Below are 22729 nucleotides of genomic sequence, written 5' to 3'. Positions count from 1 at the left end.
CATCAATTCAAAACATAGAGTAATCATGACAACTGGTTTGAATGCTTTAAGAGAGAAATATAAGAATCTATGTAGATGAGCTTGGGTTGAGTGCGGAAGGAGGTTAAGAAGTGTCTCTGAAAAGTGGCAGTTAGACTGAAATCTGAAAATGAAGCTAGATAAATGAGCGTGGGTAGAGCTTTCCAGGTACAGGAAACAGCACCAAGACTGGACCTTCCTTCTGAGATCACGCCCACATTTTATGTTCTCATTGCTTTCTAGTCTCCCTTGTTAACATTAATCACAATAGTGATTAATTATTTATAAAAGCCCTGTCTCTTGCACTGGACTGCTACTCTCATGTCCGCCTTGTTTTCTTCTCTTTCCCAAGCACTGAGCACAGTGACAGCCTGACCCATGGAGGATACTGGCAAAGATTGCCAATAAACGTAGCAGCACGGATGAGCCGGGAAATCAGGAACAGAGTGCTGCATTGTTACTTTTAATCCATACTGAAACTGCTCAAATAAGGGCAATGTAATTGGCTAGACCTTGTCCTTTAAAAAAAAATAGACTAAAGTATGTATGCTGGGGGAGATGATAGGAATTATACCGAAGAAGATCAAATAGTCTAAATATCTATTCAGTCCATCGTCACATATCATTTCATTTAACAAAAACTGACATTTGTGTCGTTATCACTGTGTAGCACACTTTTCTTCTAGCACACAGTAGGCACTCAAATGTTTGGTCATTAATGAAAATGAATTAATTAATGAAAGAATGTGTTATAGCTATGTTTGATTACATCAATTTATTTATTCAATAATATTCATTGAGTGACTATTGTGTACCTGGTGTTTTTTTCTGAGTAGTAAAAATAGGTCTCAAAGAGCGCCCTTACTCAAAAGCAAATAAAAAATAAAGATATCGATGTAGTGAGGTAAGTGCTGAAAAGATAGCTGTAACTTACCATAGGATTGGTGAATGGGGAGAAAGCCTGCAAGACAGTTAGCTAAGTCCAGGTGGTTAACAGATTTTTTAAGAAGTAGTAGCAGTTGCTATGCTGCTCAGACCATTAAAAACTTTACCAAGCCCCATGTGAAGGAAGAGCCTTCTCTCCAGCTATTTTAAATTTTAGCCACAATGGTGAAGACAACATCCCTTGGCTATTCAGCCTTCTGGGCATTATCTCTTCAAAATGATATGTGCTGTTTCATTTTTCAGGCAAATTTATTTTACACTGCATTCAGATATCTGAATGCACATTAAAACGAAACACAGGAGGCCTTACTCACTTGAGACATAATGAAAGGAAGAAAATTGAGGATAGAGATTCGTTCCTTAAATGAAGATATTTTTTGTCTTTACTTCCCCACTGATCTATGCTTTCTTTTAGACCTGAATGGATTTAGGGAGTTTTGTCATTTATTTCACAGAGAAGAATTTCTAAAACAACAACACTAACTTGAAATTTACTCATGATCTTAAAATGTGGCAAATGTGGCAGCAATGAGTCAACATGACTGAGACCTGTTTGTTGGGAATTGCTAATTAGTATAATTATTAACCTTCTGAGAATTGCAAAGCAGGAAATTTTCAGCCCTGACAGCTTATCATTCGCATGACAGTACTAAATTAAAACAAAATAACCCAGTCACAGAATAAACAACAAAACATTATATAAAATTTCTCAGGAGAAATCTATTATGGAACTATAGAAACTGTTCAGCAATGCAGATTGCCACTTCATTCTACTTCTAGAAAATACTTTTTAGAAATGTCAGAGGAAGTGCTTTGTAAAGAGGAACATCCACAAAGGCCTATATTCAATTCTTTACAGATCACAGTGCAAGAACATATATTCAATGTATGGCCTTCACAGCCCCGGAAATCCTTTATTAAATATAATCTTTATTCTCCTTTATTGCTCACACAAAAGCTGAGAATTGTATTCCAAAGAAAGTAATACATATTCTAAGCAGAATAAAATTCATAGAAGTACCCAGGCATGTTGGAGATTATAAAGAATCTTTACTTATGCCTGTTTGGGAAAAAAAGAAAAGAGAAAAGAAAAAAAAGCATTTTCATACCAAAAATCTGCAGACAAATACTTAGAAATTGCCTTCTCTCTGAGATTCAATTCAAAATTACTACCTAAAATTAATACTTATCCTTGAGCCAGGAGTTGAATCAAACCCAGAACGGAAGTCTGCTTTGGAGTAATTTTAATTTAAATCAAAATGTAAACTCATTCTGTTTTGTTGAAACCCTTTTTGATCTAAATCCAGGGAAAGAACTACTTAGGTTTTAAACAGCAGTTAATGAGGTTGACACTATTGACATCATATTCATTTCCTAGACTATAAAAATAGAGATGAGATTTCTGGAAATTTTAGTCCTAGCCATGTAAAATATTGTAAGACATCAAAATGAGCTGACATGACTCCATAAAATGCCTTTGACAACAAATGAGCATATGTACTATAAGTTTTAATATCTAAGTATTTGTGTAAGACGTAATACTATAACTTTTAGATATAATAACCAAGTCTTCATCTTGCTGTTTCTAGTTGAAAACAGCATGTGTAAGTATATTCATTCTAAATTTTAAAGTTAATAAACATTTCATCTATTCGTTTTTACTTTTTCAACATCAATTGAGTACCTCCTCCTTATCATACTGGGCTTAGATAAGAAAAATCAAAGACTAAAATAGAAATGATTCATACCTTCTGACTTTTAGTTTGGAACCAGGAACATGGGTCATGGTGGAGTGCTTGCCCAGGATGTGTGAAGCCCAGGGTTTGATTCCCAGTACTGCAAAAAAGAGATTTAATCTAGGAAATATGTGCCATACATTTTACATTTTGATGGTAATCAAATTACTACAAGATCTAGTTTGTGTGGATCAGACAATAGTAGATTCCACAAATTATTTTGATATAATTTTCCATTCTTGATCTTCCCAATACTGATAACATGAAAAACATAGAGACTCTTCAGATTATAAAGATAGAGATGACTAGGAAAATAGAAAATAGATTTTTTTGGTCAATTACAAAAGATCCATAAATAATTTTCTAATTAAATAAGTATTATTAGTAGTCCAGTATAAGAAAACAACCTTCAGAGCAAAGGTCTTTGAGAGAATCAGAGAAAAATTTATGTATAGTCTTGAAAGTAGAGAAATTAAGTTTGTGTAAGATAAACAATTCTTTTAGATTGGTAAACATTTCATCATTTTCTAATGCAGATGTAAAAGTTAGTACCAAATCATTTTAATTATAAATTGTCATATAAAAACATATATAGTTTTTACTGTGTCATGGGCCATCCATTATCAATTAAATATCCTGAATCTATAAAACCCAAGTGAAAGGAACACTTTGGATGTTATTATAAACATGCCTTACTGCACTTTGACCATTATAGTTAAATTTCCTTTGCTCAGAGCAAGCTTTACTTAAAGTCTGACACTTAGGGTTATTTTATGTGAGTATATTTTACAAACTATTTTTGAATACTTGCCACATTATAATTAAAATACCTAACATACAAAATAAAGACAGAATTGTAAAGGCTGTGAGAGAAAAGAATCAAATTACATTCAGGGGGAAACCAATAAGAATATCAGCAGATTCTTCAACTGAGACCCTAAAAGCTAGAAGGACCTGGAACAACATTTTGCACGCTCTGAAAGAAAATGGATGCCAACCAAGAATCTTATACCCAGCAAAACTTACCTTCAAAGATTTGATGACAAAATAAAATCCTTCCATGATAAACAAAAGCTAAAAGAATTTACAAAAAGAAAGCCAGCATTATAGAACATTCTCAGCAAAATATGCCATGAGGAAGAGATGAAAAACAATGATGCGAATCAGCAACGGGAGGAACTACCCTAAAGGAATAGCCAAATAAAGGAGAAACCAAGTCCTGTTAAAAAAAATGAGCCAAATGATTGGGAATACAAATCATATCTCAATAATAACCCTGAATGTTAATGGCCTGAACTCATCAATCAAAAGACATAGACTGGCAGATTGGATTAAAATGAAAGATCCAACAATTTGCTAACTGCAAGAGACTCATCTTGTAGAAAGAGATTCCCACAGACTACAGGTGAAAGGATGGGAAAAAAGCATACCATGCACACGGACACAGCAAAAAGCTGGAGTATCCATCCTCATTTCAGATAATGTGAACTTCAAGCCAAAACTAGTCAGAAGGGATAAAGAAGGACATTACATACTGCTTAAGGGAAGCATAAATCAGCAAGATATAACACTCATAAATATCTATGCCCCAAACATTGGCTCATCCATGTACGTCAAACAAATCCTTCTCAATTCCAGAAATCAAATAGACCACAACACAATAATACTAGGTGATTTTAACACACCTCTCTCACCACTGGATAGATCCTCCAAACAAAAATTGAACAAAGAAACCATAGATCTCAATAACACAATCAATAATTTAGACTTAATGGACATTTATAGAATATACAAAGAGCGGATACACTTTCTTCTCAGCAGCACATGAATCCTTCTCTAAAATAGACAATATTCTATGCCACAAAGCTAATGTTAGCAAGTACAAGAAGGTAGAGATACTACCTTGCATTCTATCAGATCATAATGGATTGAAATTAGAAATAAATGACAGAGTAAAAACCAGAAAATACTCCAACACCTGGAGATTAAATAATATGCTATTGTATGATTAATGGATAACAGAAGACATCAGGAAGGAAATTAAAAAGTTCTTAGAAGTAAACGAGAACAAAGACACATCATACCAAAATCTCTGGGACACTATGAAAGCAGTACTTAGAGGAAAATTTATTTCATGGGGCACATTCAATAAAAGAAGAAAAAATCAACAAATTTATGACACTACAGCTCAAAGCCCTAGAAAAAGAACAGAGCAACATGAAAAGTAGTAGAAGACAGGAAATAGTTAAAATCAGAGCTGAAATTAATGAAATTAAAACAAAAGAAACAATAGAAAAATTGACAAAATAAATAGTTGGTTCTTTGAAAAAATCAACAAAATTGTCAAACACTTAGCCACACTAACAAAGAGAAGGAGAGAGAAAACTCAGAACACTAAAATTCGGAATGAACAGGAAATATCACAACAGACACGATTGAAATACAAAACATAATTAGAAGCTATTTTGAAAATCTATACTCCAACAAAATAGAAAATCTCAAAGACATCAACAGGTTTCTAGAGACATATGAAGTACCTTAACTGAATCAGGAGGACATACACAATTCAAATAGTCAATTTCAAGTAATGAAATAGAAGAGGTCATCAAAAACCTACCAACAAAGAAAAGTCCGGGACCAGATGGGTTCTCAGCCGAGTTCTACAAAACCTTTAAAGAAAAGCTCATTCCAATACTTCTCAAAGTAGTTCATGAAATAGAAGAGGAGGGAACCCTCCCAAACTCATTTTATGAAGCCATTGTCACACTGATGCCTAAACCAGACAGAGACACATTGAGGAAAGAAAATTTCAGACCAATATCCTTAATGAACATTGACGCAAAATTTCTCAACAAAATCTTAGCAAATCGCATACAAAAATATATTAAAAAGAGTGCACCAGGATCAAATGGGTTTCATCCCAGGGATGCAAGGTTGGTTCAACATTCAGAATTTAATAAATGTAATTCACCACATCAACAGACTTAGAGTCAAAAATCACATGATTATTTTGATAGATGCAGAAAAAGCATTTGATAAAATACAGCACCCCTTCATGCTCAAAACACTAGAAAAAAGAGGGATAGTGGGAACATTTCTTAAAATTGTAAAGGCCATCTACACTAAGCCCATGGCCAATATCATTCTAAATGGTGAAAAACTGAAATGATTCCCCCTAAAAACTGGAACAAGGCAGGGATGCCCTCTTTCACCACTTCTATTCAACATCGTTCTTGAGACTCTAGCCAGAGAAATTAGACAAACCAAAGAAATTAAAGAGATACGAATAGGAAAAGAAGAACTCAAACTATCCCTATTTGCTGATGACATGATTATATATTTAGAGAAACCAGGAAATTCCACCAGAAAACTTTTAGAACTCATAAGTGAATTTAGTAAAGTAGCAGGATATAAGATCAATGCTCATAAATCCAATACATTTTTATTCATAAGTGATGAATCTTCAGAAAGAGAAGTTAAGAAAACTATACCATTCACAATAGCCTCAAAAAAATAAAATAAAATACTTGGGAATGAATCTCACAAAAGAGGTGAAAGACCTCTACAACGAGAACTACAGAACACTAAAGAAAGAACTTATAAAAAACCTTAGAAATGGAAAGAGCTTCCATGTTCGTGGATAGTCAGAACTAATATTGTCAAAATGGCCATACTACCAAAAGTGCTATACAGATTCAATGCAATTCCAAGTAAAATCCCAATGATGTATCTCACAGAAATAGAGCAAGCAATCATGAAAATCATTTGGAAGATAAGAAACCTAGAAGAGCTAAAGTAATCCTTAGCAGGAAGAGTGAAGCAGGGGGTATCACAATACCAGAACTTCAACTATACTACAGAGCAATAGTAACAAAAACAGCATGGTATTTGCACCAAAATAGACAGGTAGATCAATGGTACAGAATAGAGGACATGGACACAAATCCAAATAAATACAATTTTCTCATACAAAGGTGCCAAAAATATGCAATGGAGAAAAGATAGCCTCTTCAACAAATGGTGCCAGGAAAACTGGAAATCCATATGCAATAGAATGAAACTAAACCCCTATCTCTCACCCTACACAAAACTCAACTCAGAATAGATCAAGGACCTTGAAATCAGACCAGAGACCCTGCATCTTATAGAAGAAAAAGTAGGTCCAAATCTTCAACATGTCAGCTTAGAATCAGACTTCCTTAACAGGACTCCCATTGCACAAGAAATTAAAGCAAGAATCAATAACTGGGATAGATTCAAATTAAATAGCTTTCTCTCAGCAAAGGAAACTATCAGCAATGCGAAGAAAGAACCTACAGAGTGGGAGAAAATCTTTGCCACTCATACTTCAGATAGAGCACTAATTTCCAGAATATATAAAGAACTCAAAAAACTCTACACCAAGAATACAAATAATCCAATCAACAAATGGGCTAAGGAAATGAACAGACACTTCACAGAAGAAGATGTACAAGCAATCAACAGATATATGAAAAAATGTTCAACATCTTTAGTAGTAAGAGAAATGTAAATCGAAACTACCCTAAGATTCCATCTCACTCCAATTATGATGGCAATTATCAAGAATACTAACAATAAGTGTTGGCGAGGATGTGGGGAAAAAGATACACTCATACATTGCTAGTGGGGCTGCAAATTAGTGCAGCCACTCTGGAAAGCAGTATGGAGATTCCTTAGAAAGCTTGGAATGGAACCACCATTTGACCAAGCTTTCCCACTCCTTGGCCTATACCCAAAGGACTTAAAATCAGCATACTACAATGATGCAGCCACATCAATGTTCATAGCTGCTCAATTCACAATAGCCCGATTGTGGAACCAACCTAGATGTCATTCAGTTGATGAATGGATAAAGAAACTGTGGCATATATATACAATGGAATATTACTCCGCCATAAAGAATGATAAAATTATGGCATTTGCAGGCAAATGGATGAAATTGGAGAATATCACGTTAAGTGAGATAAACCAATCTCAAGAAACCAAAGGACAAATGATCTCGCTGATAAGCGGATGATGACACATAATGGGGGGTGGGAGGGGGGCAAGAATGGAGGAAGGAGGGACTGTATGAAAGGATAAGAGGGGTGGGAAGCATGGGGAGGAAGACAAAAAAATAACAGAATGAATCAAAAACTATTACCCTAGGTAAATGTATGATTACACAAATGGCATGCCTCTACTTCATGTACAAACAGAGAAACAAGATGTAATCCATTTGTTTACAATAAAAATGAATTAAATAAATAAATAAAAAATAAATTTCAAGATTATACACAATATAATATTATTTTTTATAAAATTTAAAAGTAAACTGTGGCAGGCGGAACCTGGGACCCAGGGTTTCGCCACATGCATACAACGATGGCGACTGGCAGAGAGCAAACGGCATTCTGATTATGCATGTAGAAAGGCAGAATGTGTTTACAATTGGCTGTATTATAATCAGTTCAGCTGCCTAGTGCGTGGACAGATATACTTTACATGTATGCTGGAGCGAGTGATTGCTTGACCTTTAACAGGATTGGATGGACATATCTGGTTACAATTGCTTATGCATGAGACTGCTTATATATTGAGGGTGTTATTTGAATAAAGGGGAAGCTGCTTGATGAACCTTTGAAGTGCACATGTCTTCTGTCCGGCTGGTTGGGCCATAAGCACGAGAAGCAGCGGTTTTAGGTAAGCGAAAAGAGCAAGAAGCCACGCTGAACTGCTTGGATCAAGCCGGGAACAGAAGCTGCAGTTTTCCTCTGTAATTAGAGCCACTTGAAGCAGCCCTGGGGCAAGCAGCGGTTCTCGGTAGTAAACAAAACTTTATTATTCAGAAAATTTACATGTCTGATGAAAATATTTAATAGAGCAAAGGAAAGATCAATATAAAACCTGGGAAAGAAGTTTCATCAGGTGAAAGGCTAGCATTTGTAAGAAGCACACAGGTAGATGATGCTCCTATTGGTGGTATTCGAGCTCCTAAGTTGTGCTTGCATACATTCCTGTTAACAGTCTGCATTATAACTTCAATCTGTTTTAACTTGTATTTGTATATTTCAAATATTATAAAATAAAACAAAATTTGATTCTCCTTTCAGAATGACAGTTTTAAAACAGCTAAGTTTACCATCAGCATCATTGTTTTGTAGTCAAATCAATTAATGTTATGTTTTCTCAGCAACATTTTTTTTCTGATCTGCCATTAACAAACCTTGTTCTCTTATTATTTTCCTAATAATATAAACCATAAAAGTGGAAGTTGTATTCCAGTCAATGCTGAATGTTTGGGGAGGATTACTTTCTAAGTATTTCTTCTTACTTTACTGTTAATATATCTCAGAGCCAAGTGAGTTGTTTGAGGAGGAATACTCTCAATGACTCATTTGAAGCACTCAATCAAAGCAATAATGCCAAGCAATTTATTTCCCATACGTATAATTCATTTTTATCACATTATTCAGTACCTGGCATTTATTTCTGTCTTTCAGGGATCACATAACTAATTTGTGAAAATTGCCTTGAATTATATGCCTATCTCCAAAGAGGCTAACAACTTCATTCAAAATAAAGTAGACCTTCCTGACACCTATCTGATCAATACAGAACAGAGAATGCATCTGGAATCCTGAGTTCTAGTCCTGGTTTGGTCATTGACAAACAACATATTCTTATTGAAATGAAGCTCATATTCCAACTTTCAGTGTTCCTAGCTATAAAACATAAGTGTTGGCATAGTTCTCCCTAGGTAAACTACTTAATTCTATTTCTAATGTTACATGAATTGCATCCTGAGTCTTTTGTAAAATTGAAATGAAATACATCTTATAAGAAACATGACACAGTGTTTGATGGATGTAAGTTATTAGTAGATTCGATACTCAATATTTAGGACATAAACTGAAGTTTCTCTCCAGCTACATTCCTTCTGTTATCATGGGCCCACTACCATCCCACTCTCCTTATTTATAGCTATAGAAAGTAGATATAGTTTAAACAATTAAATCTATCATGCAGCTGGTGGTTATTTAAACATATAGTCTTGAAAAAAGTTGCTCGAATTATGTGGACCTGAAATATCAAGAGACAAAGCATAAAATTTTGCAAACATACATACTTTAGAATAAGAATACATGATAATGTAAAGCTGCTTTTCTCTCCAAAGAACCGCATAGGCAATAAGATGTGAGTAAAGGAGAGAATTGGGGGAGAACAATTATATAAAGCATCATAGGGGACATTCTTTGCAGTTTTTAAGTTTTGGCTTTCTTATCCTTGGTTACAATGGAACAGTGAGAGGGAAATAGAATGCTCACTGTAGTTTTGTTACCTGAGAACAGAGAGGACATGTGCCTCACAATCTTTGCAATATTCAGAAGAGGCACACCGATTCCCCTACGGAGCCCCACTTCCTCTGTGTACCAGAGCACAAGAGTAGCTTGGGTTGAATAAGGGGCCTTCAGGAGAGGCTGGAGCCACACCACAGTTTCCTTCAGGGAAACCAGTGGGTCAGGAATCAGGACCACCCTAAGAACCTTAAGCCTGCAGTAGCCTGGGTGAGAAGAAAGAAAAGGAGTCAGAATATATCCACCTGGTGACTGAAGGCTATGGGAGGCCTGTGAAACTCAGCACACCGTCTGCATAAGGTGACAAGAGCCAATAGGAGCAAAGCATATGACAGTCATAGAGAACACCAGAAAATGGTCAAAAACCAGACATGGCCTCCTCCAAGAGGAAATTTTCATGTGGAAAGGTACCATTGTGGGGTGGGGTGGGGAGTGAGGGTGTTATGAGAAATTCGATTTCACTGAGTCATCAATTTCTTAAAAAGTTTCAACTAGTAGAGACTGGGCTACATTGATGGTTGAGATCAGGTTTCCCTGTATAAAGTCAGAATGGGAACATATTTTCTAAGTACTTTCTTTTCATAGGTGAAGAGTAAAAGAGTTTTAGATACCTGAAGTTTATGGCTGCAGTGTGTTTGCCTGCTTTATCAATAGCACTGTTTTCATCTTCATTGCAGTCGTGGCCATTATTTTCACAGCTCCCTTTTAACTCTAATGTACCTTGATCAATTTTAACTCGAAACTTAGCCATTTACACTTAGAGAATCTTCTGTTTAGCATGTAGAAATCTGCTGAGAATATCACTCTCACATTATCAATCAGAAAGAGACAGAAACTACAAGTCAAAACTTTTTTAGTTCATCAGTTAAGGTGCCCAAAGCCACCAAGAAACCTGAATTCCCCAAAGAGACAGTCCTCCCCAAGGAGACCAGATTCAAAAAGTGTCTCACCTATGGCAAAATTCTGGTGGAAAAGGCAGCTGCCAAGTGGGCACAAATAAATCACCTGAATTTAAACTAAAGTGACTTGTTTAAATCACAAGGACAGAGGTTTAATGAAAGGACAGAGGTTTTCAAGATGGGACAATAAAGAAAAGCACTCGCGATCCAAGATGGCAGACTAGAGGGTGACTGCATCTCCAGTCGCTCCAGAACCCAGGATTCAAGAAGGGGAGGCATTGAGAGACTCGGACTAAAATAGAACCCCGGAGTGAGCCTCCCCAACCCAGTGAAGCTCGGCCCGGGTGGCAGGCCCGGATTCGGGCGGCTTATTAGAGTAGGGCAGGGCAGCTCAAGTCTCCCTGAGGCAGCCCTGAGCACTCCGGTGGTGGGCTCCTCCCACAGGGCCAGATTCTCCAGCTTCTCGGAGCAGGCCCCCAGTGAGAGCCTTTCTGCACAGAACCAGCTCCAAGTCCGTGAGACAGCACTCTGCGAGCTCCAGCCTGCCCGCCTGCAGGTTGTTTCAAAGACCAGGACAGGGCAGCCAGGGACATCCCCAAGCAGCCCGGCTCCCTCTGGCGGGAAGCACCTTTCTAGGCTAGCTTCTCGGAGCAGACTGCCCAGTGAGAGTCTTTCTACACAGAGCCAGCCACAAGTCTGCAAGCCAGCAGAGACCTCCAACCCACAAGCAGCCTCTGGGAGCAGGGCAGGGCAGCCAGAGACCTCTCCAGGTCTCTCTTCCTGGAACCAGTAGCAGGCTAGAGGCAGCTTTCTTCGGAAGCACTGCATTATCAAGTTACTCCAAGACTTCAGGCTACTGATAGCTGGGAGCTGATACACTGGAAATCTACAGGGACACTATAAGCCAATAGAGGAAATCTGCAATATCACAGAGTCCCACTGACATCTGACCAATATGAGAAAACAAGGGAAGAAAATGTCCCAAACAAACCTAGATACTATATCAATAAAACCCAATGACAGCACAGCAGAAGAAATGTCAGAAAGGGAACTCAGAATGTACATAAATAAAACGATCAGGGAAGCAAACGAAGAGATGAAAGAGCAAATGCAGGCATGGAAGGAGGAAATGAAAGAGCAAATGCAGGAATTAAATGATCGCACCAATCAACAGTTAAAAGAGCAAATACAGGAAGCAAGAGATCATTTCAATGAAGAGTTAGAGATACTGAAAAAAAAAAACCAAACAGAAATCCTTGAAATGAAAAAAAAACAATAAAACAAGTTAAAAACTCCATAGAAAGCATAACCAATAGGATAGAACACCTGGAAGACAAAACCTCAGATATTGAAGACAAAATATTTAATCTTGAAAACAAAGTTGACCAAACAGAAAAGATGGCAAGAAATCATGAACAGAATCTACAAGAATTATGGGATATCATGAAAAAGCCAAATATAAGAATTATTGGGATTGAGGAAGGCTTAGAGAAACAAATCAAAGGAATGAACAATCTATTCAATGAAATAATATGAGAAAATTTCCCAAGTCTGAAGAATGAAATGGAAAACCAAGTACAAGAAGCTTATAGGACTCCAAATATACAAAATTACAACAGACCCACACCAAGGCACATTATTATGAAAATACCTAACATACAAAATAAACACAGAATTTTGGAGGTCGTGAGAGAAAAGAATCAAATTACATTCAGGGGGAAACCAAGAAGAATATAAGCAGATTTTTCAATCCAGACCCTAAAAGCTGGAAGGGCCTAGAACAACATTTACCAAGCCCTGATAGAAAACGGATGTCAACCAAGAATCTTATACCCAGCAAAACTTACTTTCAGATTTGACGATGAAATAAGATCCTTCCATGATAAACAAAAGCTAAAAGAATTTACAAAAAGAAAGCCGGCATTACAGAACATTCTCAGCAAAATATTCCATGAGGAAGAGATGAAAAACAACGATGCAAATCAGCAATGGGAGGAACTAGCCTAAAATAATAGCCAAATAAAGAAGAAACCAAATTATGTCAAAAAACAAAAATGAGTCAAATGACTGGGAATACAAATCATATCACAGTAATAACCCTGAATGTTAATGGCCTTAACTCATCAATCAAAAGACATAGACTGGCAGATTGGATTAAAAAGAAAGATCCAAAAATATGCTGCCTGCAAGAGACTCATCTCATAGAAAGAGATACCCATAGACTAAAGGTGAAAGGATGGGAAAAAACAGACCATGCACACAGACAGAGCAAAAAAGCTGGAGTATCCATCTTCATTTCAGATAATGTGGACTTCAAGCCAAAACTAGTCAGAAGGGATAAAGAAGGACATTGCATACTGCTTAAGGGAAGCATAAATCAGCAAGACATAACAATCATAAATACCAATGCCCCAAACATTGGCTCATCCATGTACATCAAACAAATCCTTCTCAATTCCAGAAATCAAATAGACCACAACACAATAATACTAGGCAATTTTAACACACCTCTCTCAACGCTGGATAGATCATCAAAACAAAAATTGAATAAAGAAAAAAGAGATCTCAATAACACAATCAACAATTTACACTTAACTGACTTATATAGAATATACCATTCAACAAAGAACAAATACACTTTCTTCTCAGCAGCACATGGATCCTTCTCTACAATAGACCATGTTTTATGCCACAAAGCTAATGTTAGCAAATACAAGAAGATAGAGATACTACCTTGTACTCTATCAGATCATAATGGATTGAAATTAGAAATAAATGATAGAATAAAAAACAGAAACTTCTCCAATACTTGGAGATTAAATAATACACTATTATATGATGAATAGATAACAGAAGACATCAGGAGGGAAATTAAAAAATTTTTAGAAGTAAATGAGAACAAAGACACATCATATCAAAATCTCTGGGACACTATGAAAGCAGTACTTAGAGGAAGATTTATTTCATGGGGTGCATTCAACAACAGAAGTAAAAATCAACAAATAAACAACTTAACACTACAGCTCAAAGCCCGAGAAAAAGAAGAGCAGACCAACACCAAAAGTAGTAGAAGACAGGAAATAGTTAAAATCAGAGCCGAAATCAACAAAATTGAAACAAAAGAAACAATCGGAAAAATTAACAAAATATACAGTTGGTTCTTTGAAAAAATCAACAAAATTGATAAACCCTTAGTCACACTAACAAAGAGAAAGAGGGAGAAAACTCAAATTACAAAAATTCGGAATGAACAAGGAAATATTCACAACAGACACAAGTGAAATACAAAACATAATTAGAAGCTATTTTGAAAGTGTACACTAAAACATAACAGAAAACCTCAAAGATATCAACAAGTTTCTACAGATATATGAATTACCTAAACTGAACGAGGAGGACATACACAACTTAAATAAATCAATTTCAAGCAATGAAATAGAAGAAGTCATCAAAAGCCTACCAACAAAGAAAAGTCCAGGACCAGATGGGTTCTCAGCCGAGTTCTACAAAACCTTTAAAGAAGATCTCATTCCAATACTTCTCAAAGTATTAAATAAAATAGAAGAGAAGGGAACCCTCCCAAACTCATTCTATGAAGCCAATATCACCCTGATACCTAAACCAGACAGAGACACATCGAGGAAAGGAAATTTCAGACCAATATCCTTAATGAACATCGATGCAAAAATTCTCAACAAAATTTTAGCAAATCACATACAAAAATATATTAAAAAGAAAGTGCACCATGATCAAGTGGGTTTTGTCCCAGGGATGCAAGGTTGGTTCAACATCTGAAAATCAATAAATGTCATTCACCATATCAACAGACTAAAAGTTAAGAATCACATGATCATTTCAATAGATGCAGAAAAGGCATTCAATAAAATACAGCATCCCTTCATGCTCAAAACACTAGAAAAAATTGGGGTAGTGGGAACATTCCTTAACATTGTAAAGGCCATCTACGCTAAGCCCATGGCCAGCATCACTCTAAATGGTGAAAAACTGAAAGCATTCCCCCTAAAAACTGGAACAAGGCAGGGATGCCCTCTTTCACCACTTCTATTCAACATCGTTCTTGAGACTCTAGCCAGAGAAATTAGACAAACCAAAGAAATTAAAGAGATACGAATAGGAAAAGAAGAACTCAAACTATCCCTGTTCACTGATGACATGATTATATATTTAGAGGACCCTGAAAATTCCACCAGAAAACTCTTAGAACTCATAAGTGAATTCAGTAAAGTAACAGGTTACAAGATCAATGCTCATAAATCCAGTGCATTTTTATACATAATTGATGAATCTTCAGAAAGAGAAATTAGGAAAACTACCCCATTCACCATAGCATCGAAAAAAATAAAATACTTGGGAATCAATCTCACAAAAGAGGTGAAAGACCTCTACAATGAGAACTACAGAACACTAAAGAAAGAAATTAAAGAAAACCTTAGAAGATGGAAAGATCTCCCATGTTCATGGATAGGCAGAATTAATATTGTCAAAATGGCCATACTACCAAAAGTGCTATACAGATTCAATGCAATTCCAAGTAAAATCCCAATGATGTACCTTACAGAAATAGATCAAGCAATTATGAAATTCATCTGGAAGAATAAGAAACCCAGAATAGCTAAAGCAATCCTCAGTAGAAAGAGTGAAGCAGGGGGTATCGCAATACCAGATCTTCAACTCTATTCAAAGCAATAGTAACAAAAGCAGCATGGTATTGGTACCAAAATAGACAGGTAGATCAATGGTACAGAATAGAGGACACGAACACAAACCCAAATAAATACAATTTTCTCATACTAGACAAAGGTTCCAAAAATATGCAATGAAGAAATGATAGTCTCTTCAACAAATGGTCCTGGGAAAACTGGAAAACCATATGCAACAGAATGAAATTAAATCCCTATCTCTCACCCTGCACAAAACTCAACTCAGAATGGATCAAGGACCTCGGAATCAGACCAGAGACCCGGCATCTTATAGAAGAAAAAGTAGGTCCAAATCTTCAACTTGTTGGCTTAGGATCAGACTTCCTTAACTGGACTCCCATAGCCCAAGAAATAAAAGCAAGAGTCAACAACTGGGATAGATTCAAACTAAAAAGCTTTCACTCAGCAAAGGAAACTATCAGTAATGTGAAGAGAGAGTCTACAGAGTGGGAGAATATCTTTGGCACTCATACTTCAGATAGAGTGCTAATTTCCAGAATCTATAAAGAACTCAAAAAACTCTACACCAAGAATACAAATAATCCAATCAACAAATGGGCTAAGGAAATGAACAGACACTTCACAGAAGAAGATGTACAAGCAATCAACAGATATATGAAAAAATGTTCAACATCTCTAGTAGTAAGAGAAATGCAAATCAAAACTACCCTAAGATTCCATCTCACCCCAATTAGAATGGCAATTATCAAGAACACAAGCAACAATAGGTGTTGACGAGGGTGTGGGGAAAAAGGTACACTCATACATTGCTGGTGGGGCTGCAAATTAGTGCAGCCACTCTGGAAAGCAGTATGGAGATTCCTTAGAAAGGTTGGAATGGAACCACCATTTGACTCAGCTATTCCACTCCTTGGCCTGTACCCAAAGGACTTAAAATCAGCATACTACAGAGATACAGCCACATCAATGTTCACAGCTGCTCAATTCACCATAGCCAGATTGTGGAACCAACCTAGATGTCATTCAATTGATGAATGGATAAAGAAACCCTGGCATATATATACAATGGAATATTATTCCGCCATGAAGAATGATAAAATTATGGCATTTGCAGGCAAATGGACGAAATTGGAGAATATCATGCTAAGTGAGATAAGCCAATCTCAAAAACCTAAAGGACGAATGATCTCACTGATTAGTGGATGAGGACATATAATGGGGGGTAGGAGGGGTTAGCCTTAGGGTTAGGGTTAGGTTTATGGTTAGGGATAAGGAGGGTGGTAAGAATGGAGGAAGGAAGCACTGTATAGAGGGAAAAGAGGGGTGGGAGGTGTGAGAGGGGTGGGGGGAAGGGAAAAAAATAACAGAATGAATCAAACAACATTGCCCTATGTAAATTTATGATTTTTAATAAAAAAAAAAGAAAGAAAAGCACTGTATGTTGTCTCCAAGTTACTAACTTTAGATATAAAAAGATAAGGATAAGTTAAAAGTAAAAATTAGAAAAATATGCAAACACTAAATTTAAAAGGTGGAGTGGTAATATTAACATCAGACAAATTGAACTTCAGAACGAGGGCTAAAAAGTCCATTTAATAAGTAACTTCATGAAGAAGGCAAACCACTTCTTTGGTATTCTTATGTATTAATACCATAAATATAAATATAATGGCAACAAAACTTCAACTAACTAGCTATTTAATGAAATAATTTGGAATGATTCTAACAAGAGATGCAACATGTGTATACTGAAAACTGTAAAACATTGATTAAAGTGACCATATCTCTAAATGGAGAGATATACCATGTTCATGGGTCAGGAAACTCAGTATACTTAAGATTTCAAATCTTTAATTTTGTCTGCGGATTCAATGCAAGACCAATCAAATTTTAAAATTGTGTTGCTATTTTTGTGTGTATATGTGGAAGCCAACAAGCTGATTCTAAAATTTAGATGGAAAATCAAATAATCTTTTAAAGGACTAAAGTTGGAAGACCTATTGTTCTGGATTTCTAGAATTACTACAAAGTTGTAAAATTCTGTACTACAAAATAAGGGAACAGAATGGAGTGTCCAGAAATAGACCCAATCTTATCCACAGAATTTTGAACAAAGTTGTCAAAGCAATTTGATGGGTAAAGAATAGTCTTTCCAAAGTATGGTCCCGAAACAATTGGCCATACATCAAAAAAGGAAAATCACATCTTCAAATCATATTTACAAATTAATTAAAAATGGATCATAAACCTTAATGTAAAGCCCAAAACTTTCTTTAAAAACCCTGTTGCCCTGAATAAAACAAAAATATTTTAAATAGAACAAAAAACCACAATCCATTAAAATTAAAACTTCTGATCTTCAAAAGACATTATTAAGAAAATGAAAATGCAAGGCACCATCTAGAACAAAATATTTGCAAAACAAGTTAAAAAAGAACTTGTATCCATAATATGTAAAGCTCTATCACACCTAATAATAACAAGCAGCCCACTTTTAAAAATTCACAAGAGATTTGCACACACTTCACTATAGAGATATTGATGGATGGCATATAGTCACATGAAAAGATGCTCAACATCATTAGTCATATTTCTTGGGGACTCAGGTATCATAATATATTTAGTAACTAAAATAAAAGACTGCTAACACCAAGTACTGCTAAGAATGTAAAACAACCAGAACTTTCATGCTGTACTGATAGTAATAAAAATTGACACTCTAAAAATCATCTCTGCAGTTTCTTTTTATTTATGTATTTATTTACTATATGATGAGTGGAATTTACTGTGATTTACCACATAAGCACACATCATGTTGATCATGTACATCCACTCTTTTACCTTCTTCCCTCCTCCAATCCCTCCACCCCACACCTTCCTAGTCCTAGCAATCATTCTTCTACTTTCAGGTTGACCTATCTATTTACTTATTTATTTATTTTTCCTTTTTAGTTTTACATCTGAAAGAGACCATGTAGTACTTGTCCAACTTATTCATACACTTACCAGATGACCCAGGAATTGCACCCCTAGCAGTTTAATCAAAAGAAAATAAATTGTACAATCATGAAAAATCTACATGTGAATGTTTAAAGAATCATATTCACAAACACTAGGTAACAGAAATGACCAAATTTAAACCCAATTTACTATTCATTTTCACTAAATCAATGTATTAAAATTCTAATATTCTAGCCAGAGATAAAAGTACCTATTAATATTGGTTCTTGGATTATCCATTGTGGAAACTGATTCTCCATAATCATTTTTCACATGTTCCTCTATAAAATTTTCAATTGGGTAAAAAGTCTTTCGTAATTCAGGCATATCACACCGACTTCACTTCCTAAGGACCCACTGGTTTTGAGGAGCTGAACATGATATCATAGCATCATACGGACATGTTGATCAAGAAAAGATTTGGACAAGAGAAAGAAAACAGGAATCTACCTTAAATTACTAGAAAATAAGTGGAAGAAATTTCAACCTGACTTAAAAAAAAAAAAAAAAAACCACACACTTCTTTAAAGTAATAATTGCAACCGATTTAATGTCTATCATACAGCAGTTTTTTCAGTAAATGTGAATGAATGAACGCAACTTGGAATGAAGGCATTTTTTTTAATAGAATTAAAATATTAGTAGGTACATGCAAACACAGTGTCATGATATTTGACCTGAGGAAATCAATTGTCTGTGAGCAATGTCTCCACTCCTTCAAGGTTTTCTCTATCCATAACGGAATTAAGTAACATTGAAACATGATGGTCTTTCCGAAATGGATCATTTCTCTGGGAATGAGAAGAGAGTTTACAATATTATGAAAAGTAGTTAATAGAGTTAATTCCAATTGTCCTTTGTAAAAGTAATATTAAATGTATTGAATATACATGGATGAAAATCTCTAGAGAAAGGAAAAATGGCTTGACTTTTAGTTTAGGTTTGGCATCTAATAGTCTGCCAAGAAGTTCTTTGTTCATTTTGGTTCTATCTGATAATTTTATTAATGATTTGGAAAAAGGAGTAAATAAGTTCTTAATGAAACTCGTTGAAGAGATTGGGAAGTGTTACAAATGCAATGACAAAGAAATTATCTAATAGATGTAGAGGGCAGCAAACTACTAACAAAAGCCCCCCAAATTGTATTCTACTTCGTAACAATGCTTAGAAATAAGGATGCTTAATTCAAAACCAAAGTGTTCAACACAGATGTAAGGAGAAGAATTTCTGAACTTTGCAGTATTAAACTCTGCAATATGCTTACAAAGGAAAAGTGGGTTCTTTTCTCTTTGATTAAAATTGTATTATCTGATAGAGAGAAAATGCTTTTTTTCACTATGGCACTATCCTCTTGTGATATTCTTGTCTTAGCTATAGTAATAAGGTAAAGTAAGTTCCCTCCCCCCACCCCACTGAATTCTTCAGGTTATGCTTTCAAATTTTGTTATATACCTAGGGAAACAAACTCAGGCAAAATGCAAATATAGCTGGAAATATTGGCTATTCTAGTTAGAGTTCCTTATAAGGAACCGTGACATTATTAAGAATATATATATATGAATGATATATACACACATATAAATATACACACATATATATTTATGTGTTATAAATATATGATCATGATTTTTACAAACCTTGACATAAAAGGTTTTCATCTTTCCAAGTTGAAAACTGTACCCATTAGAAAACTCCCCATTCTGTCTTCTCCCCTGCCCCTAACGACATCATTCTTTTATCTATCTCAATGAATTTGACTTTACTAGTTGTAGCACATTCGTGAATTCAAATATCTTGTGTCCATCTTATTGCAGTTAGCATTTCTTTGAGGTTCATCTATGTTGTATCATGCATCAGAATTTTCGTCCTTTTTACGGACTTTTAAAAATATTCCAAAATTAATATATTGCATTTTGTCCATTAATCTACTGAGAGACATTTGGATTTGTTTCTATCTTTGGTTACTATGAATAATGCTACAATGTACATTGGTGTGCAGATATTTGAGTTTCTGCTGTAGGTTCTTTTAGGTACATAGCCAGTGTTGGAATTGCCACATCAAGTACTAATTCTAAGTTTAACTTGAGTAAGTATGTGTGTTAATGATGTTGAAAACCAGGGCCTTGCACATGTTAGATGAGCTCTCCTCCACTAAGCTATATCCCCAATCTTTCTGGTGGCACAACCCACCATATTATCTCCTTTCCCCTTCAGGTATCACTGTCTTCTAATACCTTTGGGAAAGTGTAATATATTCTCTAGGTCCTTGAAGACTTTACCAGACAATTCTCTCTTCCTATTGTATGAACCTCCTGCTGTGATTGACAGTTCATTTCGCTGCTGGCAGCTGCCTTCCCTAATGTAAGTGTATACCTTAGAGAAACTCTTAGACATGTTCCTTAAGACACATGTATGCATATGTTCATAGCAACACTGCTTATGATGTGAAGGAAGCAACTCAAGTATTCATTGGCAGAAGGGATAAACAAACTGAGATGTATACAACATAACTTTATACAATAAGCAACTATGCTTACATGAAATGACATGAATAAATCTCCAAAATATAAATTGTATTAAAAAAACCAAGTCACAGAAAATTCCATCAGAATATCATTTCATACAATATTTGTAAAGCTCTAAAATAATATAATTTATACAATACACTATTTAAGGAAATACATATCTGATAAAAAAATTTTTAAGGAAAAGGAAATAACAAATATAAAATTCAGGATAGTTGAAAAAAAAAATTAAGGGTGCTAAACGATGGAAAAGAGACTAAACAGGAAGAGGCAACACTTTTGATCATATTCCAAATCTTAATATGGTATTTCTTAATTGCTATTAATAATTGGTATGGTATTAATATGACATTTCTTTATTTTGTACTTTAATACTGAATGGGGACAGTCAACCCTTTGGAGAAATGCTGCTGACAATAGCCAGTATGTATATAAAAGTTAAAAATGTAAAAATCCCCAAGACTCCTCCTTCCCAAACTCCCAGCATACCATGATTAAGGAAAATTTCATTTCAGTAGACAGCTCCAACCATAGAGAGTTCCTGGAGTGTCACCTCTTTCAATATCTTATTTATCTTAATTCTAAACCATTGCTTGGTTTCACATTTTAAACATCTCTGAAGATGTCTTATATTACAATAGCTGCCTACATGTATTAAATGATAGTAATTATCCAAACTCTCTTCAAATACTCACCTCTATTCCTAAATGGGGAGTATATTTTCCCAAAAAAAAAAAAAATGAGTGAAGAAATGAGTAAACAAATAAGTGAATAAAATATATTTTTAATAGCTTATTTGAATCTATTGGAATCTCCTTACACTAATGAAAACTATGTGCCATCGAAAAGCATAGGTACATGTTTTTATGTGGGAAAAGTAAATAAAATACATTTTTAAGCAAAAACACATTTTAAAATAATATCTTTTCTATGTGTTTATGGATTTAAAAAATGTTAGGTATATTTATTTCAGTTAAGAGTGGATAAGGTTCACATTAATGTACCCTTTATAATTACTTGTTTTTTAGTAATCTGTGAATATTTTTAGTAATCCACTTCCTCCAGGTGGCATTGTCTATATCCAGACCACTTCACTTATGGTAAATGGAGCAAGGTGAATATTAATATTGGCCCAGCCTCCACTCTCCCACATGCCAATTCTAGAGTCCACCTTCCCTGCCTGATGTACATGTGGCTTTCAGCAATACTTCTAAATTCCTGTCCATGGATTTCCTCCTAAAACAAGTTGTTTTAATTATGCACATTTGGTGTTTCCCCAATTGAAAAAGAGAGCTGCTCAGTGTAGGTATCCACAGTAGCGTTTACTGATTGACAAGCCCTATCTTGACATATAGGGTTTCCAATCAGCTTCTTGGCACTTTTAATAACAATTAAGCTATTATGCACATACAGAGAGAACACATACTTAAATGTACAGCTCACTGAACTACGCCAACATGAGCAAATGAATGTAACCATCACCAAATTAAGAAATGAATCATTACGTGTACCCCAAAAGCTCTACTATACCCTTCCCATTCCTAGCCACTCTTCTTCAAAGGTAAC

General features: G+C 35.3%; 1 long non-coding RNA gene across 1 annotated transcript in view; it reads right to left on the bottom strand.

Moving 5' to 3' along the window:
- Positions 1 to 6528: 6528 nt before the first annotated feature.
- The window catches only part of LOC306648084, a 108786-nt gene continuing 92585 nt past the window's right edge, over positions 6529 to 22729 (bottom strand). The window contains exons 2-3 of the long non-coding RNA XR_013760285.1: positions 15744 to 15971; positions 6529 to 6789 (exon numbers count right to left, since the gene is read on the bottom strand). This is a non-coding gene — a long non-coding RNA (uncharacterized lncRNA). The remainder of the gene's footprint in view (positions 6790 to 15743; positions 15972 to 22729) is intronic.

The sequence above is a fragment of the Sciurus vulgaris genome (assembly GCF_902686455.1).
Source record: "Sciurus vulgaris genome assembly, chromosome: 1".
Lineage (NCBI taxonomy): Eukaryota > Metazoa > Chordata > Mammalia > Rodentia > Sciuridae > Sciurus > Sciurus vulgaris.
The sequence above is the reverse complement of the archived record's forward strand: the minus strand, read 5'-3'. Positions and strand labels throughout refer to the sequence as shown.